Genomic DNA, 20,106 nt, shown 5'->3' on the forward strand with positions numbered 1-20,106 from the left:
TGCATCCCACTGTTCTCCTGCTCCCTCAGGGGTTCTCTGTTGTGCTCCCTGTCAGGGCAGTCATCGGTTGTGACCAGGCACCACCTAGTTCTTCTGGTGTCAGGATGATGTAAGTCTCTAGTTCATGTGGCCCTTTCTGTCTCTTGGGCTCATAGTTATCGTGTGACCTTGGTGTTCTTCACTCTCCTTTGATCCAGGTGGGTTGAGACCAATGGATGCATCTTAGATGGCTGCTTGTTAGCATTTAAGACCCCAGACGCCACACTTCAAAGTGGGATGCAGAATGTTTTCATAATAGAGTTTATTTTGCCAATTGACTTAGAAGTCCCCTTAAGCCATAGTCCCCAAACCCCCACCCTTGCTCCGCTGACCTTCGAAGCATTCAGTTTATCCTGGAAACTTCTTTGCTTTTGGTCCAGTCCAGTTGAGCTGACCTTCCCTGTATTGAGTATTGTCCTTCCCTTCACCTAAAGTAGTTCTTATCTACTAACTAATCAGTAAATAACCTTCTCCCACCCTCTCTCTCTCCCCCCTTCATAACCACAAAAGAATGTATTCTTCTCAGTTTATACTATCTCTCAAGATGTTATAATAGTGGTCTTATACAATATTTGTCCTTTTGCCTCTGACTAATTTCACTCAGCATAATGCCTTCCAGGTTCCTCCATGTTATGAAATGTTTCACAGATTCGTCACTGTTCTTTATCGATGTGTAGTATTCCATTGTGTGAATATACCACAATTTATTTAACCATTCATCCGTTGATGGACACCTTGGTTGCTTCCAGCTTTTTGCTATTGTAAACGGTGCAATAAACATGAGTGTGCATATATCTGTTTGTGTAAATGCTCTTATTTCTCTAGGATATATTCCGAGGAGTGGGATTTCTGGGTTGTATGGTAGTTCTATTTCTAACTTTTTAAGAAAACGCCAGATAGATCTCCAAAGTGGTTGTACCATTTGACATTCCCACCAGCAGTGTATAAGAGTTCCAATCTCTCCACAGCCTCTCCAACGTTTATTATTTTGTGTTTTTTGGATTAATGCCAGCCTTGTTGGAGTGAGATGGAATCTCATCGTAGTTTTAATTTGCATTTCTCTAATGACTAATGATCGAGAGCATTTTGTCATGTGAGATGGAATCTCATCGTAGTTTTAATTTGCATTTCTCTAATGACTAATGATCGAGAGCATTTTGTCATGTATCTGTTAGCTGCCTGAACATCTTCTTTAGTGAAGTGCGTGTTCATATCCTTTGCCCACTTCTTAATTGGGTTGTTTGTCTTTTTGTGGTTGAGTTTTAACAGAATCATATAGATTTTAGAGATCAGGTGCTGGTCGGAGATGTCATAGCTGAAATTTTTTTCCCAATCTGTAGGTGGTCTTTTTACTCATTTGGTGAAGTCTTTAGATGAGCATAGGTGTTTGATTTTTAGGAGCTCCCAGTTATCTCGTTTCTCTTCGTCATTTTTGGTAATGTTTTGTATTCTGTTTATGCCTTGTATTAGGGCTCCTAACGTTGTCCCTATTTGTTCTTCCATGATCTTTATCGTTTTAGTCTTTATGTTTAGGTCTTTGATCCACTTGGAGTTAGTTTTTGTGCATGGTGTGAAGTATGGGTCCAGTTTCATCTTTTTTGCAGATGGATATCCAGTTATGCCAGCACCATTTGTTGAAAAGACTATCTTTTCCCCAGTTAACTGACACTGGGCCTTTATCAAATATCAGCTGCTCATATGTGCATGGATTTATATCTGGGTTCTCAATTCTGTTCCATTGGTCTATGTGCCTGTTGTTGTACCAGTACCAGGGTGTTTTGACTACTGTGGCTGCATAATAGGTTCTAAAATCAGGTAAGTGTGAGGCCTCCCACTTTCTTCTTCTTTTTCAGTAATGCTTTACTTATCTGAGGCTTCTTTCCCTTCCATATGAAGTTGGTGATATGTTTCTCCATCACATTAAAAAATGTCATTGGAATTTGGATCGGAAGTGCATTGTATGTAGAGATGGCTTTTGGTAGAATAGACATTTTTACTATGTTAAGTCTTCCTATCCATGAGCAAGGTATGTTTTTCCACTTATGTAGGTCCTTTTTAGTTTGTTGCACTAGTACTTTGTAGTTTTCTTTGTATGAGTCTTTTACATCTTTGGTAAGATTTATTCCTAAGTATTTTATCTTCTTGGGGGCTACTGTGAATGGTATTGATTTGGCGATTTCCTCTTTGATGTTCTTTTTGTTGAGGTAGAGGAATCCAAGTGATTTTTGTGTGTTTATCTTATAACCTGAGACTCTGCCGAACTCTTCTGTTAGTTTCAGTAGTTTTCCGGAGGATTACTTAGGGTTTTCTGTGTATAAGATCATGTTATCTGGAATTAGAGATAATTTTACTTCTTCCTTGCCAATCCAGATGCCCTTTATTTCTTTGTCTAGCCTAATTGCTCTGGCTAGGACCTCTAGCACAATGTTGAATAAGAGCAGTGATAAAGGGCATCCTTGTCTGGTTCCTGTTCTCAAGGGAAATGCTTTCAGGCTCTCTCCATTTAGAATGATGTTGGCTGTTGGCTTTGTAGAGATGCCCTTTATTATGTTGAGGAATTTTCCTTCTATTCCTATTTTGCTGAGAGTTTTTATCATGAATGGGTGTTGGACTTTGTCAAATGCCTTTTCTGCATCAATTGATAAGATCATGTGGTTTTTGTCTTTTGTTTTATTTATATGGTGGATTACATTAATGGTTTTTCTAATATTAAACCAGATAAATCCCACTTGGTCGTGGTGGATTATCTTTTTGATATGTTGTTGAATTCTATTGGCTAGAATTTTGTTGAGGATTTTTGCATCTATGTTCATGAGGGATATAGGCCTGTAATTTTCTTTTTTTGTGGTGTCTTTACCTGGTTTTGGTATCAGGGATATGGTGGCTTCATAGAATAAGTTAGGTAGTATTCCATCATTTCCTATGCTTTGAAATACCTTTAGTAGTAGTGGTGTTAACTCTTCTCTGAAAGTTTGGTAGAACTCTGCAGTGAAACCATCCGGGCCAGGGCTTTTTTTTGTTGGGAGTTTTTTGATTAACCTTTCAATCTCTTTTTTTGTTATGGGTCTATTTAGTTGTTCTACTTCTGATTGTGTTAGTTTAGGTAGGTAGTGTTTTTCTAGGAATTCATCCATTTCTTCTAGGTTTGCGAATTTGTTGGAGTACAATTTTTCGTAATAATCTGATATTATTCTTTTAATTTCAGTTGGGTCTGTTGTGATATGGCCCATCTCGTTTCTTATTCGGGTTATTTGTTTCCTTTCCTGTATTTCTTTAGTCAGTCTGGCCAATGGTTTATCAATTTTGTTAATTTTTTGAAAGAACGAGCTTTTGGCTTTGTTAATTCTTTCAATTGTTTTTCTGCTCTTTAATTCATTTAGTTCAGCTCTAATTTTTATTATTTGTTTTCTTCTGGTGTCTGATGGATTCTTTTGTTGTTCGCTTTCTATTTGTTCAAGTTGTAGGGACAGTTCTCTGATTTTGGCTCTTTCTTCTTTATGTATGTGTGCATTTATTGATATAAATTGACCTCTGAGCACTGCTTTTGCTGTGTCCCAGAGGTTTTGATAGGAAATGTTTTCATTCTTGTTGCTTTCTATGAATCTCTTTATTCCCTCCTTAATGTCTTCTATAACCCAGTCTTTTTTGAGCAGGGTATTGTTCAGTTTCTAAGCATTTGATTTCTTTTCCCTGATTTTTCTGTTATTGATTTCCACTTTTATGGCCTTATGGTCTGAGAAGATGCTTTGTAATATTTCGATGTTTTGGGTTCTGCAAAGGTTTGTTTTATGACCTAATATGTGGTCTATTCTAGAGAATGTTCCATGTGCACTAGAAAAAAAAGTATACTTTGCAGCTGTTGGGTGGAGTGTTCTGTATAAGTCAATGAGGTCAAGTTGGTAGATTGTAGCAATTAGGTCTTCCGTGTCTCTATTGAGCTTCTTACTGGAAGCCCTGTCCTTCTCCGAAAGTGGTGTGTTGAAGTCTCCTACTATAATTGTGGAGGTGTCTAGCTCACTTTTCAGTTCTGTTAAAGTTTGTTTTATGTATCTTGCAGCCCTGTCATTGGGTGCATAAATATTTAATACGGTTATATCTTCCTGGTCAATTGTCCCTTTCATCATTATGTAGTGTCCTTCTTTATCCTTTGTGGTGGATTTAACTTTAAAGTCTATTTTGTCAGAAATTAATATTGCTACTCCTCTTCTTTTTTGCTAATTGTTTGCTTGATATTTTTTTTTCCATCCTTTGAGTTTTAGTTTGTTTGTGTCTCTAAGTCTAAGGTGTGTCTCTTGTAGGCAGCATATAGACAGATCGTGTTTCTTTATCCAGTCTGAGACTCTTTGTCTCTTTATTGGTGCATTTAGTCCATTTATATTCAGCGTAATTATAGATAAGTATGTGTTTTTAGTGCTGTCATTTTGATGGCTTTTTGTGTGTGTTGTTGACAATTTCATTTTTCCACTTACTTTTTTGTGCTGAGATGTTTTTCTTTGTAAATTGTGTGTTCCTCATTTTCATAGTATTTGACTTTATGTTTGCTGAGTCGTTATGTTTTTCTTGGTTTTTATTTTGAGTTATGGAGTTGTTATACCTCTTTGTGGTTACCTTAATATTTACCCCTATTTTTCTAAGTAAAAACCTAACTCGTGTCATCCTATATCACCTTGTTTTCCTCTCCATATGGCAGTTCTATGCCTCCTATATTTAGTCCCTCTTCTTGATTATTGTGATCTTTTTCATAATGACTTCAATGATTCCCTGTTTTGAGCATTTTTTTCTTTTTAAAATTAATCTTAATTTGTTTTTGTGATTTCCCTGTTTGAGTTGATATCAGGATGTTCTGTTCTGTGACCTTTTGTTGTGTTGGAATCTGATATTATTGATTTTCTGACCAAACAATTTCCTTTAGTATTTCTTGTAGCTTTGGTTTGGTTTTTGTAAATTCTCTAAGCTCGTGTTTATCTGTAAATGTTTTAATTTCACCTTCATATTTGAGAGAGAGTTTTGCTGGATATATGATCCTTGGCTGGCAGTTTTTCTCCTTCAGTGCTCTATATATGTCATCCCATTGCCTTCTTGACTAAATGGTTTCTGATGAGTAGTCTGAACTTATTCTTATTGATTCTCCTTTGTAGGAGACCTTTCTTTTATCCCTGGCTGCTTTTAAAATTTTCCCTTTATCTTTGGTTTTGGCAAGTTTGATGATAATATGTCTTGGTGATTTTCTTTTTGGATCAATCTTATATGGGGTTTGATGAGCATCTTGGATAGATATCCTTTTGTCTTTCATGATGTCAGGGAAGTTTTCTGCCAACAGATCTTCAACTATTCTGTCTGTATTTTCTGTTATCCCTCCCTGTTCTGGGACTCCAATCACACGCAAGTTATTCTTCTTGATAGAGTCCCACATGATTCTTAGGGTTTCTTCATTTTTTTAATTCTTTTATCTGATTTTTCTTCAACTATATTGGTGTCAATTGCCTTACCCTCCATCTCCCCCGCTCTGCATTCCAGTTGCTCAATTCTGCTCCTCTGACTTCATGTTGAGTTGTCTAATTCTGTAATTTTACTGTTAATCTTTTGGATTTCTGAATGCTGTCTCTCTATGGATTCTTGCAGCTTATTAATTTTTCCACTGTGTTCTTGAATAATCTTTTTGATTTCTTCAACTGCTTTATCAGTGTGTTCCTTGGCTTTTTCTGTAGATTGCCTTATTTCATTTCTGAGGTCATCCCTGATGTCTTGAAGCATTCTGTAAATTAGTTTTTTATATTCTGAATCTGGCAATTCCAGGATTGTATCTTCATTTGGGAAAGATTTTGATTCTTTAATTTGGGGAGTTGTAGAAGCAATCATGGTCTGCTTCTTTATGTGGTTTGATATTGACTGCTGTCTCCAAGCCATCTATAAGATATTTTAATGATTTATTTTATATTTGCTCACTGAGTCTTATCTTGTTTTGTTTTCTTTCAGTATGCATAGATGGGCTACTAGATTGCGTTGTCTTGATCGTTGTAGCCCTTGAATCACTTATGTCCTATTACCAGATGGTCTGGGCTGTTACCAGATATATAAGCCTAACAGTCTATTCACTATTCTTGAGTAGAATCTGATTTTGGGTCACCAAGTGTGTGGTGCAGACTGTCACCTATCCACCTAGAGGAGTAGTGGTGATAGTTGTGTGCACCAGATTCCAGTAGGAGCAGGGGGTCACACTCCAGGGGGGACAGGATGCTGACAGGCTTCCCCCAGGTGCCAGTGAGGTAGGTGTGTCTCTATTCCTAAAGCACTTTGGTGGATGGGCTCTGCAGCTGTACCTTAGGCACCCAATGCATGTACCTCTACAGATTGGTAGGTGTCACCATCCTCAGACCCCTATGGCAGGAGGCTAGGTGGTCTGGGGGAAGCTTCAGCCCTCAGTTCCCCATTGTGGGTCAGTGAAGGCTCTGTTTAATAGGCAGAGATATCAGACCTGGGAAACTTGTCTTTCCAGTAATCCGGTAAAACAATTATAGTCAGATCCCTATCAGAATTGCCTTTGCATTATAATAGCCACCTTGTTCCCTGTAGGGATGAAAGCCCAAGACTGTGGATCTCATATGCTTGGCTGGAGCTGGTTCTGTATTTTTAATCCAATTTTGGGAAGTCAGGGAAGGATTTTTGGTCCCTGGGTTTTTTGTAGCTGCTTCTCTCAGGCCAGGAGAATGGGTTAGGAAAAGACAAAAAAAAAAAAAAAAAACCCCACAGAGCATTTCACTCTCTGGCTCAGGAAATTCCAATGTTAATGAAGCTGCCTGGGAAGGGGAGGAGAGGGATCAGATAGATAGGAGAGAGTAGCACCCAGGAATATAGACAAAGTTACTTATCTTGCTTGGTGATGACTTTTTTATCTGAGATTCCCGAGGGGTGTGTAGCCTGTGTGCGTTGGCTGGGTCAAGATTGCCCCTGAGGGTCAGGCCCATGTCCTGTGCTTGTGTTGTCTCAGAAGCCGTGGTCAGTCCCTCCACTCCCAGTCCAAAGCCCAGTGCCAAGGTTCCCTGGCTGGGACACCGCACTCCAGGCTCCAAAACCAGTTGCTGCCTCCCGGTGACTTCTCCTCCTGTCAGCCGCCTCGCTGCGCTGCCTGTGTGCACTGGCTGAGCTTCCCCCGAGTTCACTTCTGGGGGCTAGGGCTGCGTCCTGTGTTTGCGCTCTCTCAGGATGCCCTGCTTAGCTCCCCTGCGCCCGGTCCAAAGCCCAGCGCCAAGGTTTTCTGACTGGGACGCTGGCTCCAGGCTCCGAAAACAGTTGCCACTTCCCCGTGGTTGCTCGTTCTCTCGTTAGCCGCGTCAGTGTGCAGCCTGCTTGCGCTGGCTGAGTCTCTGTCACTCAGGTCAACTCTTTAGATCTGTGTTTGATGGACAGGGTTCGTAGATTGTCATGTATGTGATCGATTCACTTGTTTTTCCGAGTCTTTGTTGCAAGAGGGATCTGAGGTAGCTTCTACCTAGTCAGCCATCTTGGCCCCCTCCTGCTCTTTTTTGATTGTTGTTTGCTTGATATATTTTTTTTCCATCCTTTGAATTTTAGTTTGTGTCTCTAAGTCTAAGGTGTGTCTCTTGTAGGCAGCATATAGATGGATCATGTTTTTTATCCATTCTGCCACTCTCTGTCTCTTTATTGGTGCATTTAATGTATTTACATCCTATGTAATTATGGATAGTTATGAGTTTAGTGCTGTCATTTTGATGTCTCCTTTTGTGTGTTGTTGACAGTTTCTTTTTCCCACTTAATTTTTTTTGCTGAGTAGTTTATCTTTATATATTGTCTTTTCCTCTTTTTCGTTGTTGTTGACTTTGTTTCTGCTGAGTCTTTATTTTTTTCTTGTATTTTATTTTGATGAGTAGTATTGATACTCTCCTTTGTCGTTACCTTAATATTTACCCCTATTTTTCTAAGTTTAAACCTAACTTTTATTTCTTTATATTGCTTTGTCTTCCTTTCCATATGAAAGATCTATGTCTTAGTCCCTCTTTATTTTTTTAATGTTGTCTTCTTTTACATAATCACATTACTGTTTCCCTATTTTGAGCGTTTTTTTTTTTTCTTATCTTGATTTATTTTTGTGATTTCACTATCTGGGTTGGCATCTGGTTGCTCTGTCCAGTGTTCTAGTCTTGGGTTGATATCTGATATCATTGATTTTCCAACCAGAGAACTCTCTTTAGTATTTCTTGTAGTTTTGGTTTGGTTTTTACAAATTCCCTAAACTTCTGTCATCCCATTGTCTTCTTGCCTGCAGGGTTTCTGCCAAGTAGTCTGAGCTTATTCTTATTGGCTGTCCTTTGTAGGTGATTTTTCCTTTATCCCTGGTGGTCTTAAAATCTCTATCTTTGGTTCTGGCAAGTTTGATTATAATGTCTTGGTGACTTCCTTTTGCGATCTACCTTATGTGGAGTTCAATGAGCATCTTGGATAAATATCTTCTAATCTTCTGCAATATCAGGGAAGTTTTCTACCAACGAATCTTCAACAATTCTCCCTGTGTTTTCTGTTATCCCTCCCTGTTCTGGTACTCCAGTCACTCTAAGGTTTTTTCTCTTGATAAATTCCCACGTGATTTTTAGGGTTTCTTCATTTTTTTTAATTCTTTTGTGTGATTTTTCTTCAAATATATTGGTGCCAAGTGTTTTTTTTTCTTCCATTTTCTCAGTTCTGGTCCTCTGACTTTCTATTGAGTTGTCTAATTTTTAATTTTATTGTTAATCTTCTGAATTTCTGATTGCTGTTTCTCTATGGATTCTTGCAGCTTATTAAATTTTTTCATTATGTTCTTGAATAACCTTTTTAATTTCTCCAACTCCTTTATCTGTGTGTTTCTTGGCTTGTTCTGTGTTTTTCCTGATCTCGTTGCTGATGTCTTTAAGAGTTCTGTATATTAATCTTGTATGTTCTGCATCTGGTAATTCCAGGAAAGCACCTTCATCCAGAAGACCCCTTGATTCTTTGTTTTGAGAGCTTGTTGAAGTGATCATGGTCTGCTTCTTTATGTGATTTGATATTGACTGTTGTCTCTGAGCCACCTGTAAGTTTTTGTATTAGTTTATTTTATGTTTGCTTACTGTATCCTAGCTTATTGCTTTGTTTTGTTTTGATATGCCCAAATAGGCTGTTTGAGTGAGCTCACTTGATTATTTTCACCTTTGAAGCTCTAACATCCTGTCACCAGATGGCAAGAGCTGTTATTAGGTATATGAGCCTAGGAGTCCATTCACTTTTCTTCTATGGATTCAGCTCAGGTGTCCAGGTAGTTGTTCATTGAGTGTGTGGTACTGGCTCTGTTATGTAGTCTTAGAGGGTCAGGGGTGATTGTTGTCGGTACAGGTAGCAGGTTGTAGCAGGGGGTCATGCTCTGAACAAGGCAGAGGGCTGACAACCATCCCCCGAGTGTCTGTGAGGAAAGCACGTTCCTGTTCCCTAGAGCACACTCGTGGGTGAGTTCTGCAGATGGACCATCAGCACCCAGTGCTTTTGGTTGTAAGGACTGAGAGGTACCAGTTATCCTTGGACCCCTGTTGCAGGTGTCTAGGTGACATGGGTGGAGCCACCAGTCCTTAGGCCCCTGATTTGGCTAGGTGAGGACCGTGTTTAATAGGCAAAGTGGTATCAAACATCAGACACCCACCTCTCTACCACACAGCCGAAACAGTTGCACTCTGCCAACAAAGGCCTATTTTCCTGAAATAGGTGCACACATGTCCATGCAGGGAGGAAAGGTATTCAAAGTCCACAGACCGTTTATGCCTGGACAGGAGCCACTTCTGTCCTGAGCTCCCAGCTTAGTGGAGCAGACAGATTATCTTTCCCCCCAGTTGTGAATTTATTCCTTCTCCGAGGCTGAGAGAATGGTTCCAGGTGCTCAGCAGGGCCTCTCTCAGGCTCAGGGAAATCGACAGCCACTGAAGCTGGCTTGAGGTCTCAGGGCATGGTAAAATATATGCAAGTACTTAGCTTTTGCTGAGAGCGCCGTCTTCTCTGATTCTGGAGGTATGAGTAGACTGTGCTGCTGGCTGTTTCTCCCTGAGGAAACTGCATCCAGAACGTTACTGCCAGCCCCACCACAGTCATTCCAGGGAATGGTGCCTGGCGGTTCCCAGTGATTCAGGTCTGGGAACTCCTCTCCACTTCCGAACTGTCTGTCCCTTCCTCTGCCGCTCAGTCCATTTTCTAACTTTGCCTTTGATGTTCAGGGCTCCTAGCTTGTCATAATTGTTTCATTTTTTTGGGTGGGGTCTTTGTTGCAAGAGGGATCACCGGAAGCACCTGACTACTCTGCCATCTTGGCACCGCCTCCTTGTTTTCAAAGATTTATGAGGAAGTTTGTTTATTGAAGTGTCATGTGCAACAGTAAAAAGCATTGAATGCCCAGAATCAGAGGACATGAGCTTGGGTGAATCATGGTACATTATACAATGGAATATTATACAAGTATTAATAGTCACATTGTGAATGAATGGTTTGCTGACATAGGACTCATTAAACCCATTGTCATTGTCATTGTGGAGAATGAAAGCAGTGTTATGAAATACTTTATGTACAAACTATCGAATGGGAAACTGATACGCTCCATAAACTTTCACCTAATGCACAATAAAACATTAAAAAAAAAAAAGTATTGTGATAGAAACACTCCTAACATACTGTTTAAATATTAAATGGGAGATTCAAAATCCTTTTTTAGTAGAAAATTCCCAGCTTAATACTATAAAACTCACTGAAAACAAACTTAATTTTGATATGGGTGACATTTCACTACTAATACTTAATAGTCACATAAAATTGATAAGAATTATTCATGAACTACTAGAAATACAAGGTGTGCTGTCATAGCTAACACATCAGTACATAAAGGCAAAGAGCAATAAAAGCAGACTGCCACATCTTTCTCCTGAAGAACGACTGGTGGGTTCAAACCCTTGACTTTTCAGTTAACAATCAAGGGCTTAACCACTGCACCACCAAGGCTCCTTACTGACATGGAAAGATAGCCAAAATACACTAAATTTTAAAAGATTAAAATAATACAAAAACAAATACTGCATCTCTAACCCATTTCATTAATTAAGTAAAAATTTGTAAACTGGGTTTCATTTAATTAACTAATCAATTAATTCAACCAAATCAGAGGCCACTATGTGCCAGGCAGTGAGGATATACCAAAAAAAAAAAAAAAACTATTGCTGTCAAGTAGATTCCGACTCATGGCGACCCTATAGGACAGAGTAGAATTGCCCCATAGGGTTTCCAAGGAGTGCCTGGTGGATTCGAACAGCCGACCTTTTGGTTAGCAGCTTGTAGCTCTTAACCACCATGCCACCAGGGTTTCTGAGTATATATTAGTAGCCTGTTAAAAGTAGACTTTTAAAAAAAAAAAGTAAAATTATAACTTTTGACTAAATATAAAATGAACAAGTGTCAAAGATTTAGCTCATTACCGAATGAGGAAGACAGTAAGATGTTAAAACTGGTTTAAAAGAGAAACTGAACAGCAGACATATATATGGGCACGACTTGCAGATGGACTTGGTCAGGTAGCGGGGAAAGGGATGAGTTGAGGATGCCTCCTGGGCTTATGGCTCGAGCAACTGGGGCATCTTCTGACCCAGGGAAGCCTGGAGCACTGTCTGAATTTGAGAAACTTGATAGAGTCCCCAGTTTGAGATGCTTGTTGGAGGCCCAAGTTCCCAGGGCCCAGGTCATAGCTTGAAGAGACAGCTCCAGGAATGGCAGTGGGTAGCTTGTGTCTCCCTGGCCTTTCTGGGTCTCTCCCTCCTGTCCCAATCCCAACTGCTAACGGACTCTCCACACACCTGTGCTTGTCCACTGGCTGTCCTCCCAGCTAGAGAAACGAGCAGCAGTATAACTTACCCAGGAGCCATTCTCATCTATTTCCCTGGGGGAATGAGAAGGGAGGAGTACCATGGTTGGAGGTGGCTCTTCACCCTGCGGGGGTGGCTGGAGCTAGTTTCTCCTTCGCTTACTCTCACGGGGCCAGGCATGATGGGGCTGACCAGCCAGGTCACAGCTCAGCAGGTCCCCCTGAAGGCCAGCCTGGAGGCCCTACAGGTCCCAGCTATGTGCGTGGCTCACCTCTGGAACTGCACAGCCCCTAGGTGGCACCCACCCCTAGACAGGCTAATCCCCAACAGGCAGCCTGGCTGTACCAGCCACTTTCTCTCCCATGAGCTCAGGCCTAGGTGAGGCAGGTGGACAGCCTGGGCCGTGACCTCTGACCTCAGACTCCACGACCCCACACCTCCTCTCTTCTTGAGTTACTGGTGCCTCACAAGTGTGCCCTTGCCTCTAGGCCTGGCCATGGCCAGTTTCCCTCTGTCCTACTTCCCAGCTCAACTCCCCCCGGCTGGCGTCTGAGCTATAGCCTGGCCTCCCTGGCTCCCTGCTTCCCACTCTAGAACTCCCTTCTCGGGGGAAGCCCTGTCCTTCCAGATCGGTTTCTCTGTGTTGGGATTTTGAGTTGTTCCGAGAGTAGGCTCAAATTGGCCCCAGGTAGAAGGGAGAGATGTGTACTTGAGTGGTTAAGACTCTGGCTTGAGAACATTCTGACACTCAGGGGTATGCTGCCTGATGTTTAACAGCTGGTTCTCCAGAAAACACATTTTGTAGGATTTGCTGATTTTCATGGTGTAAATACTCCCACCAGGGATGGTGGACTTTAAGCTACTACTATGATGTCAGTTGCTTGTCAAATTCTGAAAAGTTAACAGTCTGCTCTTGCTAGTCAGTAGGCCCCAGCTTGAACACGTCCCTTTAGTAAGCATGGTATTTTAAAGATAAGCAGACACAAGGGTGCTCCAAGCTTCACCTTTGAGCAATCAAATTAGCCACATAAAAGGAGAAAATTCCCATGGCGGGGGTCCACCAAAATGAGAGGCTTTCCCATGAACCAGAAGAAGCAGTGCATAGATGGGAGCATGGAGTGGGGATGTGGGCAGACAGTTCAATGACATGTTTGTGGGGCACTAGGCAGCTTTCTCCCCCAAAGATTCCTAGTCGAGGCTGATGGGATATTTTTCTATAAGAACAACTGCAATCAGGGGAGAAAATGTGATTAACTTTATAGAAATCCAGTGCACAGTCAACTTTCTAAAGGAGGGAAAGGTTGTGGGTGTGTCTAGAAGAGTGCTATAACCACGGAGCTACAGGCAAGTAAGGTGTCAGAAAGAGAGAGACCAGCAAGGGAGGCTGAGCACGTATAAGTGAAGCTTAAAAAAAAAAAAAAAAAGCCTGAAGGTCTTAGTAGACCACAAGAAATAATAGTACTCTGTATTTCAGGAAGATGTTAGCCAGAGTGAAGATTGATAGGGTCATGTAATGAACACCTGGACCTTAGAAGTCCAGCATTCAAAGAATGAGCAAGCGGGGTGCTGCATTTAGAGAGTAAGGCTAGTAGGTGTTGGAGTTGAGAAAGGGACTGGGGAGGAGGATTCCTTAAGGCTAGAGAAGGGATGGCTGGACAGGAAAGGGGGTTGCTTGACTTCTACCTAAAATAAATGTCAAGAGGAAGAGCAATGCTGTTATAAGATGGAGAAGACTTTATTCCCCAGAATTTTTTTGGTGGGGGGAGATGGGCAAGCATGCTAGCTTTGGGTGGGGGGCTGCTGCCTGGGAGAGAAATGGTGGGTTAGGGGTGGAGAGGGCCCGGACCACACAGCCCAGTTTTGGGAAGAGGCAGGACAGCGAGAAGATGGAGGGAAGACTTGGGATCCAACAGAGCTACTGAGCATCCAAAATGCCAGGCGGGGCTGGGTTTCTTGGGGCAGAGGGAGGAAGGGCTGAGGTTTGGGGCCAGGACTGAGATAGGCCAGAGCTGAGAAGTCTGGCGGGAAGTGCCTGGAGTGGAGGCCAAGGACAGTGTGAGATCAAGGAGAATGGGGACCTGGCAGAGGGCTCTGAGTGGGACCTTGGACCCGAGACCTGAGACCCAGGACCAAGTTGCAGCCAAGTTTGACCCAAGTCTTCAAAAGGCAAGGAAGATCCAAGTGACATGCCACTTACCAGGAGAACAGGTTCCCAGGACAGCTAAGGAGTCTGGTTAGATGGAAGGAAGGACCTCCCCCTGGGGAGGTGGCAGACCACCAGCCGATGAGCAGTGTCACCACAGTAGGCCCTCCAGTGTCCCCCGTGTCAACCAGCCAGGCCTGTAAAAATCATTAGTGCCCAGAAAACCTTGCCCGCAGATGAGCCTGGCCCAGCCACTTGCTCAGTCTTTGCTCAGCTCTGCACACCCAAGTGGTCCTTCCTTCAGCAGGTCACGACAGGTCCGGCTGGTGCTGACGGATCCTTTTCACAGATGAATAAACTGAGGCCTGATGGGAGGAAGAAACTACTGTTTACTTAGCTCCAAAGTGCGCCACTCTATTCTGGGGGCTTAGCTTCAAGCCTGTCTGCTACGGAATGTACTTTGTTCCCCAAAAGATATGTTGAAGTCCTAACCCTGTGCTGGTGAACAGGACCTTGTTTAGAAATAGAATTTTTGTTTTGTTTTCAGTTAAGTCAACAAGGTCATACCAGAGTAGGGTGGGTCCTAATCCCTTCTGAGTGATGTCGTATAAAAGGAGAGAACAGAGTCAGACACAGGGGGAGGGCAGACTCCATGTGAAGACATGTCTACAATGAGCAGAGGAACGCCAGGGATTGGCAGCAACCCCCAGAAGCTGGGAGGCAGGCATGGAAGAGCTTCTTCCTCAGAACCTCAGAAAGAACTGACACGGCTGACACCCTGATTCAAATGGCCAGCCTTCCAACTATAAGACAATACATTTCAGTTCTTTAAAGCCACCCACTCTGTGGCATTTGTTATGGCAGCCACAGGAAACTAAGAGACAGACAGTGGTGGTTGAGTGGTAGACTTCTTGCCTTCCACGTGCGAGACCTGGTTCAATTCCTGGCCAATGCACCTCATGCACAGCCACCACCTGTCTGTCAGTGGAGGTTTGTGTGTTGCTGTGGTGCTGAATGGAGCCCTGGTGGCACAGTGGTTAAGAGCTTGGCTGCTAACCAAAGGGTTGGCAGTTCAAATCCACTGCTGGTCTTTGGAAACCCTATGGGGCAGTTCTACTCTGTCCTATAGGGCTGCTATGAGTCAAAATCAACTTGACGACAACAGGTTTGGTTTGGTTTGTTTGGTACAATGCTGAACGGGTTTCAGCGGAGCTTCCAGACTAAGACAAACTAGGAGGAAAGATCTAGCTATCAGAAAGACCAAAAATCAGCCAGCGGAAACCCTATGGATCACAACAGTCCAATCTGCAACCCATCATGGCGTAGTGCAAGATCGGGCAGCATCTTGCCCCATTGTGCAAGCTGGGGCATGAGCTGACAGCAGCTAACAACAACAGGAGGCTAAGACTCCCTCCTTCGGTTCTCAGGCAGTAATGAGGGGGCTTAGAGTCTTCTGTGCCCCAGGCCCTGTGGGAGGCAGGACACAGCCCCTGCTCTCCAAGTTGTTGTTGTTAGGTGCTGTCGAGGCAGTTCCAACTCATAGTGACCCTATGTACAACAAAAGGAAACACTGCCCGGTCCTACATCATCCTCACAATCGTTGCTATGCTTGAGCCCACTGTTGCAGCCACCAAGAGCATGGGAAGGGTCAATGGCCAGTGTTGGACAGCGGAGGGTACGGTAGATTGTGCTTCTCAGCCCAGGCAGCCCACTGTGGCCAGAGCTTCCAGTTTTTCTTGAAAAACTGGAAATGCAGATTTCTTTATGTGCATTGGCCCAGCTGAAACAAAACACACTGCACTACCATGCAGGCCTAACAAAACCTGCAAAGACTGGTTTCAGGTGCTTTGCAACCCTGGGCTCTGAGGACAAGCTGCCAGAACTAAGATGAAACAGGCTGAGTGAAGCAACATGCCCAAAAAAGTGGATTCCTTCCAGGCTTCCAACTTTGCCCCAGGCCCAGCCTTCCCACCACTCCAGCTTGGAGAGACCCAGCCTCTCCTTGCAGAAAGCAGAGCTGTGGAGGACAGAGCCAACTCCACACTGCCATCGCCCTGGGCACAGTTTCTACCCAGTCTCTGGCTACAGCTCCCACTTAGTCTCAGTCTCCACGGATTACAGGGACCTGAGGACCTGCCTTTCTTAGCACCCTCTAGAGGCCGGAAGGACCCTGGACTTTCCAACGATGGAACCCTCAGGTCTGTGACTGCTGTGTTGACCACACCCCACCTCAGCCCCAGTGGGAGAGGGAATTGTTGGCTGGGGTTGACCACCCATCCTGGTCTGTCCAGCACTGCCCCGACTTTAGAACTGAAAGTCCCATGTCCCAGGAAACCCCACTGTCCTGGGCAAAGCAGGACAGCCAGTTACCCTGCTACCTGCCTGGCTCACTGGCCGTCCATCTCTCTCCATCTCATATCTCTACGTGGACGTGACTGCCACCTCCCCACCTGCCTCCCCACCCCCTCCCTGCACTCTCTGAAGGCTCTAGGGAAGAATTCTTTCTTGTTTCCTAGCTCCTGGTGACCCCAGCGATCCTTGCAGTTCCTTGGCTTACAGCTGTGCCTCTGTAGTCACAGGGCCTTCTTCCCTCTCTATGTCTTCTCTTTCATGAGGACACCACTCAGATGGGACCCGCACAACCTCAAGTCAACTGAACTGACAACGTCTTCAAAGACCCTATTTCCAAACAAGTTCACTTTCAAAGGTACAGGGCTTAAGATTTCAACATATATTTGGGGGAACACCATTCAACCAATTCAACCCAAAACTCGGTAGCTTCCCCTGCCTGTAAGGAAAGGCCAGCTTCCTCCACGGGGCCGTTGGTGGTCTGGTGGCTTCTGCCCAGCTCCATGTCACTGGGCACCCAGCCACACTGTCAGCTCCCAGGGGCTTCCTGCCTGTGCTGGTCGCAGCTTGGCCTCGAAAGTGCTCCCACTTCTTCTCCTACCTGTTCTCTATTCCTGGCTTGGTTATCACCACAGCAGGGAGGTCTGCCCTGGGGAGTCAGGCCCCCCAGCCCCTGCACCTCTCCTCTGGCATGTGCGGGAGGGGTCAGCAGTGAGCATGAGGTTCTTGGACTGACACCTACTTGAGCTTCTCTCATCTGTGACCTACCCTTGTGCCTCGGGCATCCTGGCCAGCCTCGTGGCCTTGAATCCACCACGTGCTCTGGTCCCAGGTCCCTCCCAGCCCAGCCCCTTCCCTGAACTCCCCCTGCCTGTTGGGCATCCCCACTTGGGGTCTGCCACACCTCCATCTCAAACCAGACTCCCCATCACTCTTGGGATCCTGCCCCACACCAGGCCAGCCCAGACTTCCCATGCCAGCAGTGCTGTCAGCCCAGTTGCTCTGGCCAGCCCTCGACATCAAGCTCCATGCTGCGCTCTCATGCCCACGTGAAACCGTCACCCGGTCCTGCTGACTCAACCTCAGAGAAAGATCTAGAATCTATCCCTTCTTTCCATCCCACTGCCACTGCCCTCATCCATCCACATCTCCGTCATCTCTCCTGGCCCTCCTCACCATTGGTTCCTAATGCAGTAGCCAGTGATCCTGTGAAAACAGCTGCATCTCAGTGCCCCCCTGGAAATCCTGCAGGGCTCCAGTGTTCAGACCTTCCAGTGTTCATCTGGGCCTTCATGTTTGACCTCCTCTGACTCCCATGCCCACGTCTGAGATGCCACCATTGGTGACTCATCTCATTGGGTTAAGCCTTACCAGCCCCAGTTGCTTTTAACATGTAAATACCCCTGCAGCCCTATCAGTCATTAACACCTTAGTATAAATTACTGGCAGGGGGGCTGTGGAGTGGGCAGCAGGGATGGGTGGCTCATCCATCTCTTACCTAGGTAAGGAGATGTCCAACTGGGATGCCCAGTGTGGGTCTGGAATACAGTAAGCACTTGATGTTTTGTTGAATGAATGTTGAACCATGCCAGGGTAGACTTGTGGCAGGAAGCCGCTTCGCCTCCACTTCCGAGAACTTCCTCTGCCTCCTTCAGGCCCTTCTCCTTGGAACCCCCTTCCCGGCCACCCATCCTGGGGTAGCAGCATGTCGGGGGCACGTGCCTGACCCTTGGGTCATCCGGGCAGTGGGTTGGGACCTAGGAAATGTGGGGAAAGCAGGAATGGAGAGGAAGCAGGAAGGCAGACAGGAGAGGAGTGGAGGAGGGGAGGTTGAGATCCTCTGGACACCCATCCTCCACTCTCATTTATTCATTCAACAAATATCTGTTGAAGATATGTGCACACCCATGTTCACTGCAGCACTGTTTACAATAGCAAAAAGATGGAAGCAACCTAGGTGCCCATCAACGGATGAATGGATAAATAAGTTACAGTATATTCACATATGGAATACTACGAAATGATTAAGAACAACAATGAATCTGTGAAACATCTCATAACACGGAGGAATCTGGAAGGCATTATGCTGAGTGAAATTAGTCAGTAGCAAAAGGACAAATATTGTACGAGACCACTATTATAAGAACTCTAGAAAAAGTTTAAACAGAGAAGAAAATATTCTTTGACGGTTACGAGGGTGGGGAAGGAGGGAGAGAGGGGGTATTCACTAGATAGTAGACAAGAACTGTTTTAGGTGAAGGAAAGACAACACACAATACAGGAGAGGTCCGCACAACTGGACTAAACCAAAAGCAAAGCAGTTTCCTGAATACAACCGAATGCTTCGAAGGCCAGAGTAGCAGGGTTGTGGGCTTGGGGACCATGGTTTCAGGAGACATCTAGATCAATCAGCAAAACAAAATGTATTAAAAAAAGGTTCTGCATCCCACTTTGGTGAGTCATGTCTGAGGTCTTCAATGCTAGCAAGCGGCCATCTAAGATGCATCAATTGATCTCAACCCACTTGGAGCAAAGGAGAATGAAGAACACCAAAGACATATGGTAAAGCTGAGCCCAACATACAGAAAGGGCCACATAAACCAGAGACTCCATCATCCTGAGACCAGAAGAACTAGATGCTACCACCAACGACTGCCCTGACAGGGAACACTACAGAGAATCCCTGATGGAGCAGGAGAACAGTGGGATACAGATCTCAAATTCTCATAAAAAGACCAGATTTAATGGTCTGACTGAGACTGGAGGAACCCCAGAGGTCATGGTCCCCAGAACCTTATTAGCCCAAGACTGGGACCATTCTCAAAGCCAACTCTTCAGACAGGGATTAGACTGGACTATAAGACAGAAAATGATACCAGTGAGGAGTGAGTTTCTTGGCTCAAGTAGACACATGAGACTATGTGAGCAACTCCTGTCTGGAGGCAAGATGGGAAGGCAGAGGGCGACCGTAGCTGGTTGGATGGATATGCGGAATACAGGGTAGAGAGAAGGAGTGTGCTGTCTCATTAGGGGGAGAGCAGATAGGAGTGCATAGCAAGGTGTATATAAGTTTTTGTACGAGAAACTGACATGATTTGTAAACTTTCACTTAAAGCACAATTAAAAAAAAAAAAGAGTTATTAAAAAAAAATCTGTTGAGACCCAATGTGCACCAGGCACCAAACTAGCCCCAAACCCACCCTCCTTACCTAGGAGTGTAGAAAGCTCACCCACCGTCAGGTTGGCCTCTGGGGTCCCTGCCCACACCTCCTCCTCCTATGACAACCTTCCCAGGTGGGTCCCAGGGCCCCTGCCCACCTCCTCTACACCTCACTTTCATGGCTTGCTCACCAGCCTCCCATCCCTGAGAGGACATGTGCTTCCTGATGGTAGAACCTAAGTCTTACTCACAACTGTGTGTCCTGGCACCGGCAAAGGCCCTGGTATACGGCAGGCACCCAGTATATGCTTGGTGAGTAACCTGGGGAGGCCAGCCACCTTGGTTTCAGGAAGGAAGTAGGTTGGGGAAGCCTGAGAGACTTGGGGTGCAGAGGCAGACCCCAAGAGAGGGAACCAGTGAGGAGGAGTGCTGCTAGGTGCCCACGAGACTACCCCACTTGGCCATTCTGTGCTGTCTTTTCATGCAGCTCCCCTCTACCCACAGCTCTATACTGGGGTGGGTGTGTTGGGGGGGCTTCTCAGAGCTCCTGAGCC

At 44.6% G+C, this 20,106-nt stretch overlaps 1 long non-coding RNA gene across 1 annotated transcript in view; it reads right to left on the minus strand.

Annotated features, from left to right (window-relative positions):
• LOC126087105 (uncharacterized) overlaps positions 1-20,106 on the minus strand; it is a 41,522-nt gene that overhangs the window by 19,040 nt on the left and 2,376 nt on the right. The window contains exons 2-3 of the long non-coding RNA XR_007519642.1: positions 17,891-18,149; positions 14,098-14,408 (exon numbers count right to left, since the gene is read on the minus strand). This is a non-coding gene — a long non-coding RNA (uncharacterized LOC126087105). The remainder of the gene's footprint in view (positions 1-14,097; positions 14,409-17,890; positions 18,150-20,106) is intronic.

The sequence above is a fragment of the Elephas maximus genome, chromosome 12, assembly GCF_024166365.1.
Source record: "Elephas maximus indicus isolate mEleMax1 chromosome 12, mEleMax1 primary haplotype, whole genome shotgun sequence".
NCBI classification, from domain to species: domain Eukaryota; kingdom Metazoa; phylum Chordata; class Mammalia; order Proboscidea; family Elephantidae; genus Elephas; species Elephas maximus.